This window comes from Tympanuchus pallidicinctus, unplaced genomic scaffold, assembly GCF_026119805.1.
Source record: "Tympanuchus pallidicinctus isolate F22 unplaced genomic scaffold, pur_lepc_1.0 scaffold3, whole genome shotgun sequence".
NCBI lineage: Eukaryota > Metazoa > Chordata > Aves > Galliformes > Phasianidae > Tympanuchus > Tympanuchus pallidicinctus.
Window position 1 is genome coordinate 8627625 of NW_026294747.1, and position 24051 is coordinate 8651675.

General features: G+C 39.5%; 1 long non-coding RNA gene across 1 annotated transcript in view; it reads left to right on the forward strand.

The window, feature by feature from the left end:
- Nucleotides 1-5129: 5129 nt before the first annotated feature.
- The window catches only part of LOC128086930 (uncharacterized), a 48232-nt gene continuing 29310 nt past the window's right edge, over nucleotides 5130-24051 (forward strand). Inside the window, exon 1 of the long non-coding RNA XR_008209604.1 lies at nucleotides 5130-5445. This is a non-coding gene — a long non-coding RNA (uncharacterized LOC128086930). The remainder of the gene's footprint in view (nucleotides 5446-24051) is intronic.

Below are 24051 nucleotides of genomic sequence, written 5' to 3' on the forward strand. Positions count from 1 at the left end.
CTATTTGTCTGTTTTATGGTGGTCTGATCTGATTGACCTCTGCTTCTATAAAATGTTCCTTGTTGTCAACATCCAGCATGAAACTAATGCTCAATTTCAAGTTGCACGATGTGGTTCATGACTCTTATATTTTTCAGATTTTGCACATTCTTGAATAGGAAATATTGCTTGACTGTGGCAAATTTAAAGTTACGGTTTCCATTCCATATTTTTTTTAATGGATGTTTTGTTTAAATGTCTTCTAGGGAATTCTTAACCTATGATTTTGTCTACAAAGTGGGTAATAAATAGAAGATGGAAATAGGATAAAAATAACATTATATTTCCTGGAAAGAGATATAAATGTAGCTGGTTTTTTACACGTTAAATGGTACTTGATATTTTGTCTTCATTTTTGTTTATCAAATGTCTCTCACTGTTGAAGTCAGTAAGGATTCTTGTATTTCAGTTCCCCTAAACCTACCACCAAACAAGACCTCCAAACCTTGTAGTGTTCCTTTGCATTAAATATCTCTGCTTATTGTCCAGAATTGATGCTAGATTCAACATCACTGCTTCATGATGGACAGATGGGATTATTTCAAGTTTAATACCAGAAAGTGTTTTGTGCAAGTGCTTTCTCAGTAAGAACAAATGCTCAGGTATCTCAAAAAATGAACAGTATGCTGACAGCACTGCATTCCTTGCCAGGTTGCAGTGGCTGCAGGTCATAATTAATAGTGCTGGTGAGTTCAAAATTATATTTACATACAAGACCTCCAATAAGTTCAAAATTGTAACTACATAAGTTTGTGGATAAGTATATGAATCAAGTTCAATATAGTAGATAACAGTATAGGTAAAATCACTACGTTGAAATGCTTATGGGTTCGGGTTCTGTGTACATTGGATTGTTTTTGTGCCACCGCAGTAGTTAGAGCTTTTTTATTTGTGCTGTTCTGTCACTGGCAAACATGTTAGCTGAATGAAATGCTTACACTAACATTTTATTTCTATAAAAAAATACATGCTAAAAACATTAAGGGCTTTGTAGTATTTCATGAAGGCAAATTATTTGGAATTGGAATTTTGAAGAAAATGTTGGAGATTTAGCAACCCAGTCACCACTGAGTATTGATGAAGTCGGACAGAGTGTTTTCTCTGAGATACCTGTAAGATATTACTCTTTGTGATACCCTTTTAAAATCTGCAGGAAAGGTTTTTGTTTAGAATATGTGTCCTTTTGGTAGTGCCCCCAAACTAGTCTCATTAGCTTATGTCACTGCTTTTAAATTTAATGAGATTAAGTTCAAAAATCACTTATGTTTTCCCTACTTGTTCCCAAAACATGTTTCATTCTTTCTATTTTCCAGGAAAAAGAAAGTTAAAATTAAAATTATCTTGGCTTCTTCCACCTTAGGCTCTTGATTCAAAGGAAAGTGCTTGCAGACAGTCTTCTCAGGTATGAACATGTAACAATACCTGAAATCTGGAAAATATCCCATCAAGTGATGAAATGAACCAGAGCCAGGAACAAATTGAGGAATTAGTTATGGTACGTAAAATCATGTCATTGATCACTGTATGTATCACTTATGTTAACAGTGTCAAGACAGCCTGAAGGTTAGATTACAATCTCTAAAAAGTCTAAAATTTTGCTACAGCAGACAGCTGTTTTTGACCCTAAAATATCTGAGATTTGTATCCTCTTCTTCCTACATCAGCGTTCTTCCAAAATTTTGTTTATCCAGTGACACAAATTTCTGTAGAGAAATCACTTTTTTGCCAGTCATTTCAATTGTTAAATCACGCATCTGATCAAATAACAATAATTGGGATAGCCTCAGAGTAAAAAAACAAACATAGCTAATCACCATGACACTGAATTATTTTTTTAATTCAAGGAATACTGCGCACAGAATTCTATTGTGTTATGTGAGTTGATATTCCTTTTTTTTTTTTTTTTTTTTTGATGTAAGGAAAGCATTTCTTATTTGATGATGGCATCCCAAGAAAGCTCAATGATTTATTTATAATATGAGTACATGCAACCTAAATAGACAGGGATCCTTCCGTTTATCTTGGGATTCCAGTCCACTGTTCTCTTTTAACCTTCTCTGTTAACTATCAGTCTGAGCTGCATGAAAGTGTAGTGAGGCCTACAGTGGCACTTGGAATTACAAATAACTCTATTTCTGCCTTGATTAGTCCATACTGGAAGTCAGGATTTTAGATAAACCTTTGTATGTATTTTCTTTTCATCCAAGTCAGGATGAACAGAGATAATGAAGGCTATAGAGATCAAAACATAGAAAGGCACAGGAGTAAATCCAGCCCTGGCTGGTATTCAGCACCTAATGCAACAAGAAGTCGATGCCAGTGTAAAACAGATCAGAATAGCGGATATAAGCAGCTTGGCACTGGCTTGTCCATTGGATAATCAAAGAGGAAAAGGAGAGGTGACAGGGGAGTGTAAGAAAGCTCATGCTGCAAATAAGAAATGCAGGTAAGCAGGCTGTGGAACTGGGTCCCATAAACTTACATCTATAAAATGTAGTAAAGGAAGTCTCCCAACCTCCTTTATCTGAGCGGTATTGCTATCTGTTCTCCAAAAATCTTTCTTTATGCTCATCTCACTCTCTGGTGTTTTTGACCTTTGCTTGTCTGATCATGTCTAAATTTAGATGAGGAATTTTTGAGAAGCAGAGATTGGTGTTAGCTTGTTCCCTAGAGGCGTCTAGAGTACTTCCAGGTGCTGTGATCTAGTGAAAGCCAAAAGGGAAACAGTCTTTGTTTAATAAAGCTCCCTGAAACTAGAGGCTAATTCAAGTAGTACACCTATTTTGGAGGGTAATTAAACAGTGTTGGCAATTGAGATTAGTCTGCCATAATGGATAAGGGGCCACTTAAAAAACTGGGATCTGAGCCTGGATTTCAGACACTCTCAGCATTTGACATGAGATTATCACTTTTTGGAACTAGATGAGCAACACTGAAGAACGAGGTTAACATGAAGCCAACATCAAGTATGCTGAACTCAGGTCATTGAAAATACCATTGCTAATACTACTATAAGTGTATTTCCAGTAGAACATCACAGCTTTGTTTATCAAAAGCAGACAAATTATTATCAGCTGCTGGAGATGGGTGCAAAGGATGCACTGTCAAGTCTCTGCTTCGGTTTCCAAATTTGGGCATTATTTCTGTGATGTAACTTACTTTTCTGTTATATGTATGTTCTCAATTGTTAAATAGTTAATAATGCAAGAATTTATACTTACAGTAGGATAGTATGGATGACTTTGGTTTAATGGTTAATTAATTTCTTTATTTGCTGCATAACCCAAAATAATCTGGCTGCAAATTTTCTTACACTTCCCTTTTGCTTAGGGATCATGAACTGTACTGTCAGTGGCAGAATAGAAGGAGAAATAGAGCAGTTTGTTGACAAAAATTGCTAGTACATTGCTGTGTAGGGTAATTACTGCCAGTATTATTTTAAATTATTTTATTACTAATTGTTATTTTTTGTAACAATGAGTGAATCCATAGTCATCTATTTGAAACTGTGTGGCACACCTAAAATTAAATGTTTGATGTGTATACTTGTTTTTCAAGCTTGAAATCATGCAGTTATCATGCTGGTTCTGTTTTACCCACAAAGCAAAGAAGCAAAAGCTAGAAGTGATATGCCAGCAAAAGTAGGCCCATATGTCACTCAACAGTGCTAGAGGTACTATAATTAAACAGCCTTAGTAGATAGTATAGGCACTTAATTCTCTTTAGTTTGCAATAAATTGTCCAAGCATACTGCAACTTTTGTTGCATTAAAGCTGTTCGATTTAAAGATTCAAGCAGTGTTAATGCACTAGACATTGTAAGAAGAAGTAATCAATAGCCCTTGAAAAAGATGACAGTTAAAACACCATGCAGCTTTTCATGCAAAATTAGAAGTCTGGTTTGCAAAGCTTGAAGGAAAAGGGAGATAAGAAAGAAACTTGTAGTCTCTTTTAAAGAAATGGACAGTAGTTGCAAAAGGAGATGTCTTTACTAAACAAACTCTCATATTTACTGACATCTGAATTAATCACTGCTGGGTTAAAAAAGATAAATGTTAGTTATAAATCTTTTCTTAGGAGTTCTGAATTTCTAAATGAAATGCAAATTTCATGTTTCTGTGGCAGGAAATGTACAAATAAACACGTGCATAATAAAAAATGCTAAAAGTAGATGCTAAATCTCTTAGTCCTTGCATTGACACCAAGTTAGCATTTAGGGAGGAGAGAAGGGACAGAAGAGTGAGGTAGTCTAGAGCTGGTAAGACAGCAATCAGGAAAAAGGAAAAAAATGGAAGAGGGCTCTTTACATAAAATATTTGGGAAATGCTCACGTTTTGCTTGGTATTGCTCAACCTAGCAAAGAACTTAGAAGAATTTAAGGCTAAAAGTCTCAATCCCAGCACAAAGATAGCAGATTATTTTTATCTAGGTTTGAGTTATGTGTTTGAGTTATGCTGCGGGAGCATGGAAGCCCTTCCTTCTAAGGAAAAAGACAGGGCAACCTAGAGATGGAAAACTTGTTTGTTTTAGGTTAATTTTACTATTTAAGTAGATGTTATTTGAATTAATGCTTTGTTTTTCTGAAAAAGAAAAGAAAGATCGTAATGAGGACAGCAGATACTAAAGCCCTTGCCAGAAACAGATTCTGAATGGATAAAATTGCACCAGAGGAGTTGCCCTGGGGTGCTGGCCCAGGACAACTGTAAATGTGCAACGCAATACAAATGAGTAAGTGTAAATGGTTAACCAGCATGAAAGTGTCTGCAGCTGTAAATGTTCTCATCTGAGGATAGAGACTGATTGCTAGCTGTGCCTGGTAGAAGTACAGGGAAACTGTTCACCTCCACAAAGATGGGTAGAAGCTTTAAGCTGAGCAAACATGGCAAAAAAGAAAGGTTAAAAAGAAACGCGCCTAATAAAATCTGTAATACATTCCTTATGCCAAGTGGGGTTTTTTCCTACTTGTTTTGGATCTCATCACAGAAAAAAAGTGGGCCTCAGCCCAGTTATCGCTCATGGACAGCCCAGCTGGGGCAGCAGGCACTTTATGAGTGCCACCTGTGCCAGTAGCTGGGGTGGGGCTGATTTAAACAAAGACGGGGCTGTAGGTTGGCCATGTGAGTAGCACCTGTGTCAGTAACTGGGACTGCTTCAGATAGAGAAGGGCCTGGAGCAGCAGCCATGTCTGTGGCTTTGTGTTTGTTCCTGACTTAGTACCTGTAAGGTGATAGAGTCTGGAAAGAGCAGGCTTTAGTGTGTGTAACAGAGTAAAGGCTTATTGGATGAGGCTGCCTTCACATGCAGTAGAGCTCTTCTGAACCCTGAGTAAGAAGAAAACAGAAGTTGCCGTGTTACCAGCGTGCGGCTTCCAGCAATTTATGTGTGATTTTAGCTGCCATTCTTAGAGGTAAGCATGGGCCCTAAAGGGTTGGAAGAGCAGTGCTGTTATGATGTAGTTCCTAGAATTATTGTTCTCTGTTAACTACTAGAACATGAAGACTTCCTTGCACTGTAATAGCTCAGTATGCAGCTGTTAGCATGCAGTGGTCTTTGCACGTGTTACTTTATGAATGTGGTATTGGTGTGCTTTTGAGGGTAATGTTCTGTCCTGAATGATTAGCCTGCAAGCTGTTTTGGGAAGATATTCTAAGCTCTTGTATGCATCAAAGGACCTACTAACTTAAATGAAGGAGTTCCTTGGTGATTTATTTATTTATTTGTGTGCTACTTGTCGTGTCACCTCCTGCTTAAAAGTAATTTGTGGCTTGAGACTCAACTGCTATGATCTGGGGAGCTAACTCTTCCCTGAGAAAGGAGGTTTATTGTGCTGTTCAAGTTGTTGCTCTAAAACCAGCCGCATAACTTAGTGGTTAGTGATTAAGGTTCACTGCACCACTATCAGAACAATTTACATAAAGCTGTTAAGTTTACAGATTCTGCATTCTGCATAGGCTGTATCTCTTATCAACTGTAAGGCAAATTCACAGTAGTTTTCTCTCTAACTTGTAACAAATGGAGTTTTGCAAAATCCTAGCAAAATCTATTATATGCTGTAGAAATGGAATTGAGCCAAGAAGTGCCTGCAGCTGTTTACTAGGTCATTACACATTTTGGATCCACATGTACCTCTGCATGAAATACGTTTGTTAGGATAAGCAAATAAAAAACGCACATATAAGAAAATAAGTACAACTAGCCCACCTTCAGCATCTAATTTCTACATGGATACGATAGAATTTTTCTGCAGGCAGTCCCAATTCCCTAAAGGATTTAGTATGAATCAGGAATACCTCTGAGTGTAGTCATGTCAATAGAGTTATTCTACTGAAAAATAAAATGCCTAAACTGTGCAGAAGCTGAAGGTATTGAAGCTATGTCAAATAAAATAAACTTTGGACATTGTGTTCTTGTGATGGAGAATATTTGGGTGTTGTAATTTGCTTTAAAAACAAGTGCAAGTAGTTGTTGCATGAGGTACTGAAGTCAGATTGTTCACAGATGCAGACGTTTTACCTGCCAACCAAGGATTCCTGATTAATCTTGCATTACAGTGTGCTAACAATTACTGTTAGGTTTTCAGCTTTTTTCATGTTGTTGACCATGTCTTATGTTTGTGCTTCTGCCATCTTGGAAAAGGGTTTTTCAAAGTTACCGCTATCAACAAAGAACCTCCTGTGCTCAGAAGAAGGGATAAGGTATTCTTCTCTATGCTGATCTTGAGAGTAGCATGCCTCTATGCTGTGCATTTAATGCATTATTTATGTCACTGACGTGTGTGATGTGCCAGTTGAGACAATCTCTTAGCATGTAGTTGCCCATCCAATGGTATGTGGCCAATTAAAGAAATTCCATGTTGCAGCTGAGTCCTGTAGGAGGTGCGTGTAGTGTCTTCAGGTAAACCTACTGTGTTAAACGAGACAAGTCTTTCTTTCATTACAGCAGTACTTTTGGATGTAGCTGAATCACAGAAGACAACATTTACCTTTCTCTTAGGCAATATTGTAGCCAACTAGAACATTTCTCAGAGATTACATGAATATAAAAAGCATATACTTGATATTATAGTGCTTAGTTTTGCTTATGCTTGACTTCCTGGATAGAATTGTCAACAGTAAAAATGTACAGAGTACTCCATTTTCTTAGCATACTGTTTGATAGGTCTGTTACTTTGCTGTCAAAGGTAGCAAAATCCAAGAAAAAGTGTAACTGAACTGTGACTGTCATATGTGTCGGACCAGGAAAAGGTCTACTTTTAATTTCTTTGGTGTTTTTTTGTTCATTTGTGAACTCTTATTTTTGCAGTAAAATTATGTTCTGCTTAACTCTTTGAGAAAACTCACCCTGAGTTCAACAAAGCAGAGATTTTGTCCCCCAGGAAGGTTATCGTATGTGATAAATTGAATTTGAGCTTTGGTAAAATAGAAAGCAATACTTTATGTTATTATTAAAGTTGCTTTCCTTTTAGTAGCATATTTTGAACACATGTTTCCGTCCTCTCTATATTTACCATCATAATTCCTAAAATACTATTTTTGAGAAAGAGAACAAAAATAAAGCATGTTAAGTGCAAAATGAAGGGGAAGCAGTTGGATTTGCAAGAGGCAATTTCTTCTTATTCTATGGAATTATGATTTCACAAAAGAAATTATGAGATAGTGTTTGTTGCAAGTAGTAATCAAGATATGTATCACTTAGGAATTACTTGCAAATTCAGTTAGTTTAATATAGCTGTTAACTAATGCAGTGACTGCAGAAACTAGTTTGTATATCATATTTGGTGCCTTTTGGTTGTCTGTAAGATGAGCACCAAGTTCTTTCAATAAGGTATTCTGCCAAGTGAACAGCCAAAGGAGTGACCCTAACATCTTGCTCAAGTGGTTTATGTGTATTCTGTTAAGTGGAACCTCAGTCATAGAATCTGTTGAGTTGGAAGGGACCCTTTTAAATATCATCTCGTCCAACTCTCTTGCAGTAAACAGCAACACCCACAGCTTGATCAAGTGCCCAGAGCCTGGTCCAGCCTGAACTCGAATGTCTCCAAGGACAGGACATCCACCACTGCTCTGTGCAATGTGTTCCAGTGCTATGCCACCCTTCTTGTAAGAAACTTTTCCTTATATCCAGTCCAAATCTCCCCTCTTCTAGTTTGAAGCTGTTTCCCTTGTCCTGTCAAGAAAGACATTGCTAAAGAGTCTGTCCCCTTCCTTCTTATAGACTCCCTTTACATAATAGAAAACTGCTATCAGCTCTCCTCAGAGCCTTCTCTTCTGCAGGCTAAACAGCCATTGCTCTCAGCCTTCCTCTTAGAGGAGGCATTCTGTCCCTTGGATCGTTTCTGTGGCCCACCTCTGGATGCTCTCTAACAGGTCCATGTCTCTCCTGTACTGAGGTCTCCACATCTGAATGTAGTACTTCGGGTGAGATCTCGCCAGTGCAGAGCAGAGGGGCAAGGTCACCTACCTCGACTTGCTGGCCATGCTTCTTTTGATGCAGCCCAGGATACAGTTGGCTTTCTGGGCTGTGAAGGCACACTGCTGGCTCATGTCCAGCTTGTCATTTACCAGTAATGCCCAAACCCTTTTCAGCAGGCATGTTCAAACTAGATATCTTTAAGATTTTTTTCAACCCAGGCCGTTTTGTGATTCATTCCATATTCCAAGAATGTCAGATGAGTTTTTGATATTGTGAGGTATATAAATTTTACTACTTTATATGATGACCGACTACTCTTGGGATAGCTGGTGACAGCAACCATGGGAACCTCCTTGAGACTCAAGATTGATAAGCAAATGGTGTAATCAACAAGGATGAGAGGGATGCTAACTTTTTCTTCTGAACTTTAATTCTTCATTAAATCTTGCCATAGTGTCTTAGTGTTGCTCTTAGAGTTTCTGAACTTTTTAAGATATTACAGGTCTAGAAGCAGAGAATGGAGGTTGGCCCAGCACTGGCACGTAGGACAGGAACTTGCTCCTGAAGTGATGTTCAGTACAAGATAGCTCTTTTGTTCTGATGCAAGCTCTTAGAGTGAGCATAGTTACTTTATTGCCAAAGAGAAACTTAAACAGGTATGTGTTTGCTGTCCTGAAGTCCCATGCTATGAGATATCCACCTGAAAAAGTGATGCAACTTGGAAATGTTCCCTTGATCTAATGCAGGGCTGAACTTGATAGATCCATCTGGTAGTTACAGTCTAGCTTAATAGTTTGAATCCAAGAAATTCTTTAAATGCACAGAGAAATTCAGATCTGGCATCCTGGTTCAAATCAAACTGTAGTGAGGCCATGTGATGTAATTTAACACTGCTTTATGGTGAAGAAATGTACTAGTTCAGATATTTGACAAAGCTGGTTATTGTTTATGAAAGTTTGACAGGCTATGTAATGTGACATGTCTTGTTATAGCTTGGTTGTTAACGTGACTGACCAGCTACATTTTTACTATTGGAGTGAGATATGGAATACTTTGAAACCCAGCTTTGCCAATATCTCTTAGACCTTTTGGATAAAGATTTTTCATATGGTTTAAATTCACACGCTGCTTTGCACTGGACTCGAGTTTGTGTTGGTCAGTCCTAGAGTCCTTAATTCTTCTAGTCTATCCTTACAATGTGTCACAGAGATAAAATTGCTATGTCGGGACACCACAAAAATGCTTCAGTGTCTTTGGCATTTGTGCTTTGCTTGTCAGAAACGTTTATTTAATTTACATTCTTTTCCTTTTGAATATCCATTCTTTAGACTGTAGAAACAGTAGCTCTTCAACCTTTTAACTCTGGTTTTGATAAAGTTAAAACCATTGCCTCTGAAGGATCTAAGGCTCTTTTTGTTTGAAATAATTTTCCCTTTTTTGTGAACAAATCTAATTCTTATACATGGAAAGAAAGGCTTTTTTGTTAAAGATTTTATAGCAAACATCCACTACTTGTTAGCAACTCCCTGGTTTGGTTTGTTGGTTGGTTTTTCCCTATTTATGGGATTCTGCTGACATGTACAGCAAAAAGGACCTTCTACTGGATATGAGCCTTAATAGGTAACAGCCAACTTATTCCTGTGCTGTGTTAAAGCAATGAGCTTTTCTGTGCGCTTTGTAGATGACAATAAAGTTCCATGATATGCTGTCCTTAGCTTCTGTGGGACCTTCTCTTTTCCTTCTTCTTTGCCTCCTAGAAAAAAAATCTATTTGCATGCTGCAAATTTTAAGAAAAAAAGAAAAAAGTTGTTTTATTTGCACTAGAAGAAATAAACCAGTTGTTTTAGGCATTTCCTTCATTTTCCCAAAGATATCAATTCAAAGGCATCAAGATACAGCTTCATGGGTTAAAAAAAAAAAAAAAAAAAAGTCCATTCAGGCAAGACCCAAGTAATACATGTCAGTGTTAGACTTCTGACATTTTTAGACAGAGTCCTTCAGAAAATTTTTCAAAATATTCAAACACAATATAATTTCTACACTAGCAAGTGAACACTGCGTACTCTTTGATTAAAAACTATCATAATTCCTAATGATAATATTAATTGGGTTTTGGATCTCCATAAAACAATTCCTGTTTAACTTGTTCAAGTTCCCAAATATCTTTTTCAAGTGACAGCCATTTGTTCTTATGCCAAATTTTGAAGTAGCTGCAAGATTGGATTTCAAAATGCCAATGCCATTTTAGAATATACATCAGATTTGTATGGAGTGCCGGGTGCAGGGCAGTGAGCAGCTACAAGAACCTGGTTTGTTTTCAGAGGACTTCTCCACGTTCATATGGTTTGGGACATACCTGAGGTTGTGTTTTGTTAGCTTTTACAGTGTTCTAACCTTATTATCTTTTTGCCACTTCCAGCATCTTCATTTAGTGACCAGTGTTGCTTGTTAAGGTATGTTAGTAGACTAAGTTTTCTCTTTCTTCAGTGGTTACCCTTACTGTTTATGACAATGTGAGTATCTGCAGCCCAGCTTCTCTGTTCTCCGAGCAGTCAACACTTCTTATGCTAAGAAGCAGAAAGGACAGTACAACAGCCATTCTTCTTACTTTCTACATCTGACAAGACAGCCTTTTAAAATCCAGTTATTTGGATTTTGGTCACGTTTTCATTTGGTCTTGTATAGTTCTTTGATATGATAGTGGAAGAGTACAAGCAAAATCTTAAGATGTATCATTTTTCTTTAAATCTATCCTTATTATAGAAAATGATTCCAGAGTCTTCTGCAAAATAAGGGCGTTTGTTCTTGTATAATGTTTCAGTGCTTGCTATCAAACCCAGCTTTAGCATTTCTAGCTCCTCAACTGTCACTGACTTTGAAGGCTAATAAAGAACTGGAGAAAAAGATGTCAAATTAATCACATTGTGTGAGTGCAGTACTACCCAGGCATCAGAGAGGAAGCTCTGTGAAGTCTTCAGGTAGAGTCTTTGTTACTTTTGGTTAGTGTACAGTTCCATCCTGATCTCTGAAGCCATTTGTGCTCCTGTTCTCACCTAGAGTGTTCATTTGGGACTCACTTGTAAGGATACAGAAAAGGACTGCTGTTGTGAGAAGATGCCTGCTTTATGCAGCATACCTTTCAATGTGAGCAGTTTCAATTTGTGTGCTCAGTGTTGTGAATTAGAACATGAAAATCCTGAGCTATGTTGAGAAGTGCAGGGACTTCCTTAGGGAAACAGCATACAGGTGAAGAGCTCTGTTTTTTCACTTAGTCAGAGATACTGATACTCATTCTGCAGTGTAGATATGTTGAATGGCTAAAGGTGTTTTCTTAATGCTAGAAAGTTGCTGGGAAGTTACTCAGCTGGGAAAACTCTAAGAAATAAAATATCAATAGGGGGAAGCATTTCATTCCTTCCTCACAAGGTGCTTCAAGAGGCAGTGTGGTATATGTGTGAAGGGAGGGGGCACCTAACATTCTGTAAATTTCAACAGCCTAACTGTAAGTCACTGTTACATTTTCTGGAATAAGGGAATGCTGGGCTCTGCTGCATAACTAAACCTGCATTTTGTTATACATCTTAAATGCAGAGTGGACTTTAACTTGTAAGGCAGGAACTCAATTAGCTGCCCCCAAATTTTCTTTCAGAAAGTGCTGAGTGGTTCACATGATGATTTTCAAGAACATCCCATACTGCAACCTGAAATGCAACTCAGGTATCGAGCTTTTAGTTTTATTCCAGTATCTTTCCTCAAGGATAAACCTCAGATAGCATTATGTGGGTTATCAAACAAGAATGCCTTGAGCATACCAGCACAGGGAAGTGTGTGTTCTGCTCTGCTTTATTTATAGTTTGATAATGAATTTGGAGTTGTGTTTAGCTCTGTACACAGACACAGTTGTGCGAATAGAGGGAAATGCAAATGTTTTTGTGGAATGCAGCAGCATGTTCTTCACTTGTTAACTCAGTTAATTATGGTAGACATATTTACTGCTGATCTGAGCTGAGGTCAGTAAGACCTGGCACTGTCAGGGTAGTTTTTGATTTGGTTATTACAAAATGATTTATATAGGTGGAAGCAAAACTTATTTTTGTTCTGAGTCCTAGAGCTCTTGATGCATTATGATTAGTATCTTGAGAGCATACTCCTCATTGTATCCAAAGTATTTAGTTTTAAATCTCTGTCCTTGTATAATTGAAGTTAGCTTGATACATGAAAATTTCTGTTATAATTTTGTTTGTTTGTTGGAGGGAGATTACAACTGCATATACCTGATTCCATTCAAGTTAATTGTAACAAACATTAGAAATGTTTCTCAGTTGGATCCAAGCTTTTTCAAATTTTGGGAATGTTCGTAAGCACATCTGGAACTTCAAGGGGAAGGAACTGTGAAGTTTGAATTTGGACTTAAGTATTTGGAAAGAGCAAAGTTATAAGTTGTACAATAAATATGACTGTGAGGGAGGCAGATATAGTTGTACCCTCTTGAAGTTCACTGTGAGTGGTCATAGTTGTTTTTCAGGCTGCATTAACATATGTATTCCACAAATCATCCTGAGTCAAAAAACTGAGTGTCCTTTCAGGAAAGGAAGCTTGTGGTACAAAAGCCAGCAATGTGCCCTTGTGGCTCAGAAGGCAAATGATATCCTGGGCTCTATCAAAAGAGGGGTGGCCAGCAGGGACAGGGAGGTGATTGTTCCTCTCTATTCTGCTCTTGTGAGGCCCCATCTGCAGTACTGTGTCCAGGTCTGGAGCCCCCAGTGCAAGAAAGACAGGGAGCTGTTGGAGAGGGTCCAGAGGAAGGCCAGGAAGATGGTTAGGGGAATGGAGCACCTCCCCTACAAAGACAGGCTGAGGGAACTGGCCTTGTTCAGCCTGGAGAAAAGAAGGCTGTGGGGTGACCTCATTGCAGCCTTTCAGTACCTAAAGGGAGCCTACAAACGAGAGGGGAATCAACTCTTTGAAAGGGTTGATAACTGCAGGACAAGGGGAAATGGTTTTAAGTTGAGGGAGGGGAGATTTAGGTTAGATGTCAGGGGGAAATTCTTTACAGAGACAGTGGTGAGGTGCTGGAACAGCTGCCCAGAGAGGTTGTGGATGCCCTGTCCCTGGAGGTGCTCAAGGCCAGGCAGGTTGGATGGGGCCCTGGGCAGCCTGGTCTGGTATGAAATGGGGAGGTTGGTGGCCCTGCGTGTGGCAGGGGGGTTGGAGATTCATGATCCTTGAGGTCCCTTCCAACCCTGGCCATTCTGTGATATCCTTTAATGGCTAAGAGTGTTATGGCACATGCCTTGCATCCTTTTGCAGTAAATGCCCCAGTTACTGTGAGCAGAAAGCACAGTCTGGCTGTGGCTTTGGTCAGGGAGCTGACTTTGTCATTACACGGTGGTCTGTCTAAATGAGCCCAAGCCTTGTATTCTGGGGTGGCATTTTTCTTATTTGTTCTTTGTTCAACCCTACCTTTTATGTGTTGGCTGCAGGTCAGTCATTTCTCAGCCAGCAGCTATACTACCCAATTTGAAGAGTCACTAAATCGAACTGAAATGTTAGTCTGTTCATCCCTAGGCTTCCAAGGATTTCCAGCAGTAAATCTGGAAAATACATCTAATCCCACTGAAGCATTCTTCAGGTTTTTTTGACATGAAGGATCGTGTGGTGATTTGTGTGCAGCAGTGGAGTCTCTGGGACACAAACCAATGATTAGGAGCTGTGTGATTTGGGGGGAAAGGGAAGAGTTTCTTTGCTATTTCTGGGTTAGAGAATGAAGGCAGTAAAATTTTAATGAACTGACTAGAGGTAACAGACCCAAAATCGTAAAGTCATGCCAAATATCATTTTTCTGTTGGTGGTAGAAATTGTTCAGTTTATACACCTGCTGTAGAAGTGCTGCTTTTTTTTTTTTTTCCAGATATTGGCTTATTTCCAGTGATGAATATAAGCTGCTAGGCAATAATAGAATAATAAACAGAAACAAAAACAAAATTGTGAGCGTCTGTCTATGATGATTTATTCACTTTTTCATCCATACTGAAAGCAAATTTTTGATTTGCTAGAAGTTTAATTCTCTTGTTTTTCTTAATATTTTTCTTAAGATTTGATTTAGATCTTAATGCAAAGTATGCTATATATTTAGATGTATTGCTTTTCTTATAGTAATGTAATCAGAACATGAAGATGGTATCGAAGATAGCTACTGAGATGCAACTAATTAATGATTACTAAGTTGATTTCCAGATACCTACTGCCTCCTGAAAAGCAGAAAAGCAAAATATCATTGTAATCTTGTTCTTGTTGTGGTGGAAATGGTTAGAAACAGAAAGGTTTATGATGGCAGAATGATGGTGGGGGAAAGAGAGAGAGAATGAGTGAAATACTAGTTATTTCTTAAAATGGAATGAAATGGTATCTTCTAATATCATACCATACTTTTCCATCTGTAGACATGTATACAACTGAATCTTCAGAGGACCCAAGAACCATCTTGTCAAATAAACCAGAGGGATTTGAGAAATTTGATCTGATGCTGTGATTCCTTGTGAACTTGGACTCTGGCAGAGCTGGTGCAAGAGAACTAGGAAGCCTCTGTGCAGAATATTCCTTGCTAGGCTTTTCATTCAATTATTTTCAAGTGTTCTGAAATGTTGCATCCAGTTTGTGGTGGAAACGAGGGAAAATCTAAAGTGGTTCATGTGGTTGTATGTTTTATATACTGGAGCAAGTACATTAACTGTTGGGTACTTCTCTTTGGAAAAATGCCTGGTTGACGTTTCTGATCTGTCCACTGTAAAAGCTTTCACAGTTGCTGGTGTGAACGAGTGCAGATCTGAAATGAGCAGGGTGCCTCTTCTTTCTTCTGTGCTGTTGGGAAAGGGTGGCTGGCTCTGGCTGTGTGCACCAGCTCCTGTCTGCTGGCTTTGGGAAGGGGCGAGCCTCTCCTTGGCCTCCTCATTTTCAGCTCTAGGAGGGGATTGCAGAGGCAAACTGCATCAGGACTTACCTTTACTCTCATGGACAAGTTGAACAATTCTCTCTGTTTAGATCTACCAGAAGTAGCTCTAATTTATTTAAATTAATAGCACATCTGACTCTCCTGTTTGCTGTCCGAAAAGCTGGATCCTATTTTCCATGGCCTCACTCTTCCCTTCCACCCCCGCTCTCTCTTCCTTCTCCCCAGAGGAGGAGAGCGCTGCCATACGGCATAGCAATCCTCAACGCTGGAAGTGGCCAGTTCAGGACAACTGGAAAGGAATGTGAGCCATTACTGGAATTCTAATCTCAGACTCTTCTAGAAGAGAGCTTAACAGCTTTTTGCTTGTCCTCTTGGGTCTGATGTTTGACAGGAAATGAGTTTGAAGGGTTCAGGAGCAGGTCACAGAACTCGTCTTGCTGCCAGCTGCTCTGCCGACCTTAACAGTGTGTTTGCAGAAATCTGATACACTTGCTTATTATTAAAGCCTTTTCTCCAAGAAAACTTATTTCCAAAGCCAGGTCCTGGTAGACGTATTGCTAGCATATTACATCTTTGCTTCTCTTGAATTCTTCTCCACTGACACTTGTTATGACCTAAGACTCTAGCCATGTGAAAAATGCTGTTTTGTAATTCAAGGCAGAGTGAGCAATTGTGTTTGCAGGCATGTTTATGTTTGTTCTTTTGCAGCACTTATTTTGTTTGTCCTTCATGTGCCCATCTGTGGGATCTCAAAGAAACCCAGATGCTTTCCTGATCTTGTATAATTAATGCAAGACCTCGTTAAATACCTCAGATCTGGTCTCAGTAATGTAATTTTAATGAATGGGCTTTTTCCTGTATAGCAGCTGAGAAGTATATTCCCAAGCAAACTTAAAAAATGAAGTCGTCTCCATACTTTCTTGGAATCCTACTGACAAGCAAGTGTTGTTCAGTGTAGAACAAAGTTCAGATAGGCCATGGAGATGAATGGCATGTCCCTCTTTCTTCATCTTGTCTTCATAAACTGTTTGTTGTTGTTGTTTTAAATCAAAAGCATCAGAGTTTGGCCGATCAAATCGGGACAGTGTGGGAGCCCAGTAACAAAGCTACACCGGCAGGAATATTGCAACTAATACTGAAAAGCTACAGCAGAAATTCACTTGATCACATGCTTTGGGAGTGCTGCATCTTCTCAAAAGGACTGTTAGCAGCTTTGTGTGTTGCATTTGGAAGGACTTGTCTAGAAAGGGATCCTTGTATAGGCCCTCTGTTTCAGCTCAGGGAGCTGGGTTTTCCCCCTTTTGCCTTCAGTCCAAGAAATGCTGGTATTACTGCAAAAATAATTGAGGAGATGAAATGAGTATAACACAAAATATGCAACCAACAGATCTTATACTGCTGCCATTTTAGCATCTGTTTTTTTGTTTCTCTCTGAACTTGTCACTTCAGCTCATCTGCAGCTTCTGTTGCTTTAATGTGTTAATCAGTATGTACTTCAGTTGAATAGTATTTCCTTCCATAAATGTCACTATTTCTGAGACCAGTTTTGACTATAGATGTGGGATGTGTTTTGTTTCTCTTTGTTATGAATAGCTTGCTACAAAGAAATGAATATCTGTGAGTACAGCAAAATTAGAGTTGTAATATGCCTCTGTAGTAAGGCCGGCTGTATCTGGAAGAGGATCTGAATGTTGCAGCCAGCCAAAGATGATAGATATTTAGTGTCCAAAATAACAAAATCATCAAAATGATTGAATTCATAAATTTTGTCTAATTCCTTTTTATTTTGTTAAAGAAATGGGAAAGCTGATTTGTATTCATCTGTAGGTACACTTGGGGATCTGAAATGAGAAAGAGACTGAAGCTTATTTTAAACGTGGTGAAAATTAAGCAAATGAGGGTAACCAGTTTAATATTAGAGAAAGAAAGAGACAGAACATTGCGATAATTTGATTTTTATGGTACGTATATAGTGGCAAAAACTAATAACCTTGATCTGGGTTAATGGTGACCTGCTGAGACAAATAACACAATACATAATTCTTTTAGACCATTATAAAGTGGCAGTGGCTTTGTAATCCAAGATCAAGGCAGGAGAAGTACCGACTCCTTGGACAAGGGATCTCTAGCCTTCCTGACTACTTCAGGAAAGTGTCTGTGTTGCAGGGACCAGAGGACATGTTTCAGTCTTTTATCTATATCTTCAAGACCTGAGGATGGAGAATCTTCAAAAAGTAGATCCTAGATACAAGAGAGAGAGAGAGCAAGAGCTCTGTAGGGGCTTTATTGTCCTGTTGCAGGGGCTGAATTCTGCTACAATGTCACCATAATTCCTGAGTCATGGCATTCTACTGTGGGCAGTGCTCTGGAGGCACGTCATCCCCACAGCTTGCCCTCACTGCCCACCAGAACGTGACTGTCTCCCTCTTTTGATCATTCAGTTGCTTCTCTGCATTGTAAAGAGATAGAACTGCAGTTTTTAACTTTCTGGTGACCGATGCAGTTCCTATATTCCTGGGTAGATTAGCAAATTACAGTGAGACGAACATCAAAAGGAAGTTCAGTCTCAGAAAGGTTACAGGCAGGAATGCAAAGGACCTTCAGAGTTCAGACAACTACTGACCCAATGAAGTCACCTGGAGTTGCTTCACTGCTTACGGTATGACTTTAGGGGATTCTTTTGCTTATGTTTTCATGGTTTTGTTTTTCTTAAAGCAGAACATTCCATTTTTACCACAATGGAAGCTAAAAAATAAAAAAAATAAAAAATAAAAAAAAAATTGTACTGTTCTTGGTGGACATGTGTTTCAGAACATTCATGTCTCAAACAAAAGGGGAAAAAAAAAAATAAAGGAAAAAAAAGAAGTGACCCAAAAGGTAATAACAATTCCAAGAATCATTTTGCTCTTCTGGACTGAGTCCTGAAAAAACTTGCTTGTAAAGGCAGAATTTCAGGGGGAACTCCAACTTACAGTCATCATTGACTCACAACCCAAAAAATTGTAAATAATGCATTAAGAGAAGTTTAAGAAATATCTGCACATGGATTCTCCAGTCTTTGTCTTTATAGCATCAGCTTTTCACATTCGGAGGTCCTCCTCACTGTTGTAAAAGAGCTACACAAAAATCAGAGGAAACAGTGAGCTTGAATTGCGTTTTTGATAACAATTTGTGTGCAGTTCACTGGGGTGCAGGGAAGGAGCAGAAACAACATAATTATGTTTTCACCTCTATCATCCCCTGTATATTAACAGAATAGAAATTGTTGATCACGTGTTTCCTTAATTGAATGCTATTGACAACAATTTACCCTTGAGTGCAGAGGCTAGGTGTACTTAGTTTTTACTGTCCCATGGAGTCTATGATTCCCTTAAAGGAAAATCCTGATCATTATTTTTTCTGAAACAACCTTCGTTCTCCTTGCACAGTCACTTTAGTAATCATCTCTTGTGGCCTGATTGAAAAATCCAGTGGATCTGTAATGGGAGTCATTTCATTGACTTCAATAAGCTCTGGTTCAGACCCATGGGGAATGAAGAATGACTTTCCCCTAATCTCTTAAATTCTTCTCCTCTCTCGTTCCAAATTGATTACAAAACTGGTGAAATGGAAGGAGTAGGTTTTTTTGATCTTGTGCTCTTTATCAATCTTCAAGTTTTTTTTGGGCTATAAATTGCCCTAATCATGGATGCTTTCTTGTTTTTGTCTTACAGTGTTTAGTTGCAGAACACCAGAATGCATGTTTACTGCCCTTCTGCAGCTGCTGTTGTACCAAGATTGTTTATCTGCATAGTGCCTGTCTCTATGGCTTCTTAAGTATTTCACAATCAAAAAAGCTTGAAACTTTTTAGTAGAGTTTTCAAATTGATAAGAGAACCAAACCATAATGTTCTGGGAAGGAATCTGACACGCTGAAAAGTCTAGTTTATTTTCAACTTTTGTAAAACTGATGCTGAGAGCTAGCATAATAATAGCAGTTTTCTGCAGCTGTGCTGTCTTGCAGCACTCTGTGCTTCACTTCACTGCTGGTGCAGCACAAATGTGTGCAACAAATGGTTTGCCTAGAGGTGAATCCATAAGACTAGTAAGATAATACATACCGTGATTTTGTATAGTGGTATTATAGATCTATAAATATTATGCAGCCAACACTGTGTCATTGTGCAACTGAAGTAGTTTTTGATATGTATCACTACAACTCTCCAGTTCTGCAGTGTTTCCAAAGAGGTGCTCGGCTTACCAAGATGCATTGCTCTACCACTGCTGTGTAAGATCCCAACGCTTCACATGCTGTGCATTGTGGCATCCAACTGAAAAATTATGGAATTTTGAGGCTTGGAGTGAACTTTAAATTCCCATGATTCTTCTTATCACACATCCATCTCTTTTTGCAATCTAGCCAGCGCCAGTTTCAAAACATTGGCAAGCAATGTGATGCTCATGGTGATGAATACAAACAGTCTGTTGCAAGCATGTCTGAAGTCATGCAAAGTTTCCAGGACCAAGGCAATAAGGGCAGCTGAGGAGGAACTTGACACCAAGCATACAGACTGCCACCCCCCTACTGCAGCAGCCTTGATTAGCAGAGTGTGGTCTGTCTTGGGCATGTGATGACTGCTAGTTGGTTCTTTTCTTAAGCTGGTCAAGTTAAGGTAAGAGTCCCCGCAACCAAAGTTCCCTTCAGAAGCATGTTGAGAATCCCTTTGAAGGGCAGCAGGGGATTTGCTGCATGAAAGCAGTTCTCCCTTTGACAAGCAAGAGCATTGTGCTTCTTCATTGTGAAGCAAGCTACAGGTTAGCTGCTGACCTGTGCTGAGTAGAACAACTGCCTGGAGGTTGCACGGGAGCTTTGTGAAGCTGTCACAAAGGTGTGATAAGCTGAGAAGTCTGTAAAAGGTACGTTCAAACCTGTGCATTTCTGAGTCCCTAGTTTGTTTGATTTGGATGGGTTTGTTGCTTATGAGTGAAGTATTCAGAATAACTGCATAAAGCAGAGCTCACGAAGCCCACAATTGCTTTGAGAGGCTGGCCTGTATTAATGCATGAAGGTCTTGAAAAAGATCTCTTTTTGAAAAAGAAACCCCTTGTGTCATGCTTAGCTTCTGATAGCCATGCATGCAACTCGCTCTCAAGACCTGTCTGGCTTTGTCCCTCACTGCTACTGCAAAGGAGAGACAAGTTTGTTTGCTGTCTCCATGGCAGGCATGTCATCATCAGCATTTACAGCAGCTGTGCAAGCTCTTCTGCACAACTTTTTCAGAAAATTAGGGCTGTAGCTTTATGCACCATAGGGGGTAGCAAGTTTGGTAGGCCTTGAAGGCAGACTTTTCCTGTAGTAGCTCAAAGCTCTGGACGAATGCTGCCATGACAAGACTATATTCAATCATGCTTCTGCTTTGAGGATTAGGACTGCTTATGGAAAAATGTGCGTTGTGCTTTGTTTGGAACACATCCCACATGTTAACGTTATGTATAGCCTCCATTCTCCCTTTGAGTGTGTGGCTGGAGTGGTGAACATGCAGAAATGCTTTATATGGGGGAGGGTTCATACTTTGTACAAAAAGAGAAGTTTTTTAATAATAAACACATTTTGTGTGGGTGTGTGGTGTGGTGAGTTGTTTGTTTGTTTGGCTGTTGGTGTTGTTCTAAAGAAATTATTTGTGAAAGTTCGTAACTGTTCATCCTCAGTGCATGTTGGTTACTGAGTGCTAAAAGTAAGCTGTCCTGCCACCACAGAGACAGCATTAAAGGCTCTTCCTATGCCCAGGATGCTCTTTCCCCATCACCTCATGCAGAACTGCATGACAGTGGGCAGGCAGCTGCATACAGCATAACCCAGAAGAGGATGGCTGTGGAAGATTGACACATAAAGGATGCCCAGGCTGCAGTGTGCACTCTTCTGGTGAACTCCTAGTTAGCATCTGGGTCTCGAGGCAGACAGTCTGACTCTTCAACTTCTGCAGCCGCTGCATCTGTGGGACCACTTCTCTTTCCCCTGTTTCACTTCAGGAACCCTTTCGTCCACTGCTGTGTCTCTTTATTCGCCTCCTGGGATGTCCTTGTGAGCATTTCGAGCATGCCGTCATCTCTGGAGCTCTTCTTTTTCCTACGTAGATTGGATGAGTATTTGCTTAACGACAATAGCAGCCCTGTCCTTAGTTGCCATGAGTTGTCAGCTGTTGGGGGGAAGGAGAAAATGAGCTATTGTAAGAATGATGCTTTCATGCCAACTGGAACAAAGAGCTTGGGTTGTTGCCCCTTCCCCCTTTGTTTTAGCTTTCTGGTTTTTCCCAGTCTTGGAGACAGCAGGACAATTTCAAAATCCTCTGCCCCTGAAGAATTAGGCATATCACTACCTTACTAAGAGGAGTTTAGAAAAATTCAGTGCAAAGCAGACTAATATCTGCATCTGTTCTTACAGAGCATGTTGTGGCAAAGGGAAAACAATGGTACGTGCAGAGGCACGGTATTTTTATTCACACTGATACTGGCTGTCGGTACTTGAGCAGGTATCCATTTTCCAGAAGACACTGGACAAACTGAGCTGTTGCGCTGGAGTGGAAGGACACCACTGGCTCCAAGTGGTACAATCTGTGTGAGTCACTTGGAGAGATCTGGCTGCTGCGAGATTCTCTTCCCAAAATTAGATTTCCTTAAGGTTGCTCCTGATTTTTTGTTGTTGTTGTTTTACCTTTCCTAACAACTGAAGTCAGCATAAATTGCGCAACAAAATTAAGTGACTCAACAGTACAGAAAGAGATGAAACCCTAGTCATGCTTTGAATCATTTTTGCAATCTCTGACTGATGGTGTTTTTTCAATCCTCAGTTTCTTTTTTGCTGCTGTGGTTGGAGCGTATATTTCTGTTTTGTTTAAATGTTCAGTGCTGCAGTCCTCACTTAGGTGACCGTGCAGGGTAGAGGTGAAGAGGGAGCGTCCAGAAGAAAATGGAATGAGCAGCTGGATGTGCGTAACAGGGACTGATTAAGTAAAATGACAGTTCTCAATTTTCACTGAGTGAGAGACAGTACTTTTTCTAGCATGGCCACAGCTTAGAGTGAGAGATGTTGTCTTCTCCCCCTGCCAAGGGACAAACAGCAAATATGACCTGTATGAGTACAGAAGGGTACCTGGAGCCAGCTTGTCTAAGTGATACAGCTGTAAGGGCAAAAGGAGGAGTGACCTATAGAAGGGTAGAAACAGTCCCACTGTTAGCTCTGTGGGGCAGCTTGTTTCACTGACCATCACCATGGTCTCCATACTCTCTCTTCTCTGGTGAACATGCTATGGTTGGGAATTTCAATGTGACATTGGTCCTGTTTGGCTCCCTCATTACTTGCAGCAAGGACAGACTTCTTCCATGATACCCACAAAGTGCTGCAAGGCTTTTTTATTGGAAGTGTATCCAGGTTTGGGGATCAGTAAGATCTAGGATTCTGGGAGTGATTGGGTCACCTTGGACTCTGCTCTATCCTGTTGATTGTTGGTGGCACTGTTATCTAGGTAACATCTTCTGTGGATTTGTTCCTCTCAGTATCCACCTCTCACTAGAGAAAGGAAACTGAAGGCCTGGGTGCTTCACTGGACAGAGATGCAAGCTGTGAGTGCTTGCCCAGGCAGGGTGGGAAATGCAACATAGCAATCAAAACTGGGTGGTACAAAGAAATGTTCTCTGAGAGGTGAGGTGAGCTCCTGTGTCATTGTCATCCCAACAAGGACTGACCACGTAATAAGTGACACAGGTCACTGGAAAGCCAGGGGATGCAAAGTAAAACCACCGTTTGGCTTTTGTGCATACCTGCTAGAAAACCCGCAGGTGACAGCAACATAATTTGAGCAACAAGCAACTTTCTGGGCAAACTTGGAGGTTTGTTGTATTTGTTTAAGACGAAGGTTTCTCTCATTAATGCATGGTAATTCACAGCTATAGATATGTCCTAAAAGATGTTAAACTGTAGATCTTATGTTCTGCTGATAGAAACCAGGTGTGGGGTTATACTGAGGATTTGTCACAAGCCGATCATAGTTTATCTGCTACAGGTTTAGGTCTGATTCCTGAAATTGTTGTTTGTGCATGTGATCCTTTCTCTCCCCAAGGCCTCATTAAATGTATAGTTTAGTAAATTGCTTTACGTTTTTAATACAGTTGACTGACCCCTAGTGCCTAATGGAATTTTTTGTAACAGAAGTGCTAGAGCTGCAGTGGAATGATGGATAGCATCAAACTGCTTGAGAGAGATGCATCAAATGTGAAGTCAAAATGTGCACATATATGAGGGACAAATAGCCTCTACTGATACAAATAGTTCCCTGCTGCCATATGAGTTAGTAAGTCACAAGAGCATTAATCAATAGGTTTATTCCGGGAAGATTTCTAGGGCTGAGGGACAATATGATCATCAGCAGAAGGATATCGGTGCTGCCAGAAACAAAGCTGCAAACTGCAAAGGAATTTAAGAAAATGCATTCAGTGATGTATTTGTAATAGTTTTACATATTTGTAAAACTGGAATGAATTAATTATATTCCCAGAGCTTACGATATAAGGAAATCTGAGAAGATAATATTTTCCACCGATGATGATAATAAATGTGATCTATATTAAGTAGTTAAAAAATGCTCGAGCCAAAATTCCATAAAAACTGGCAAG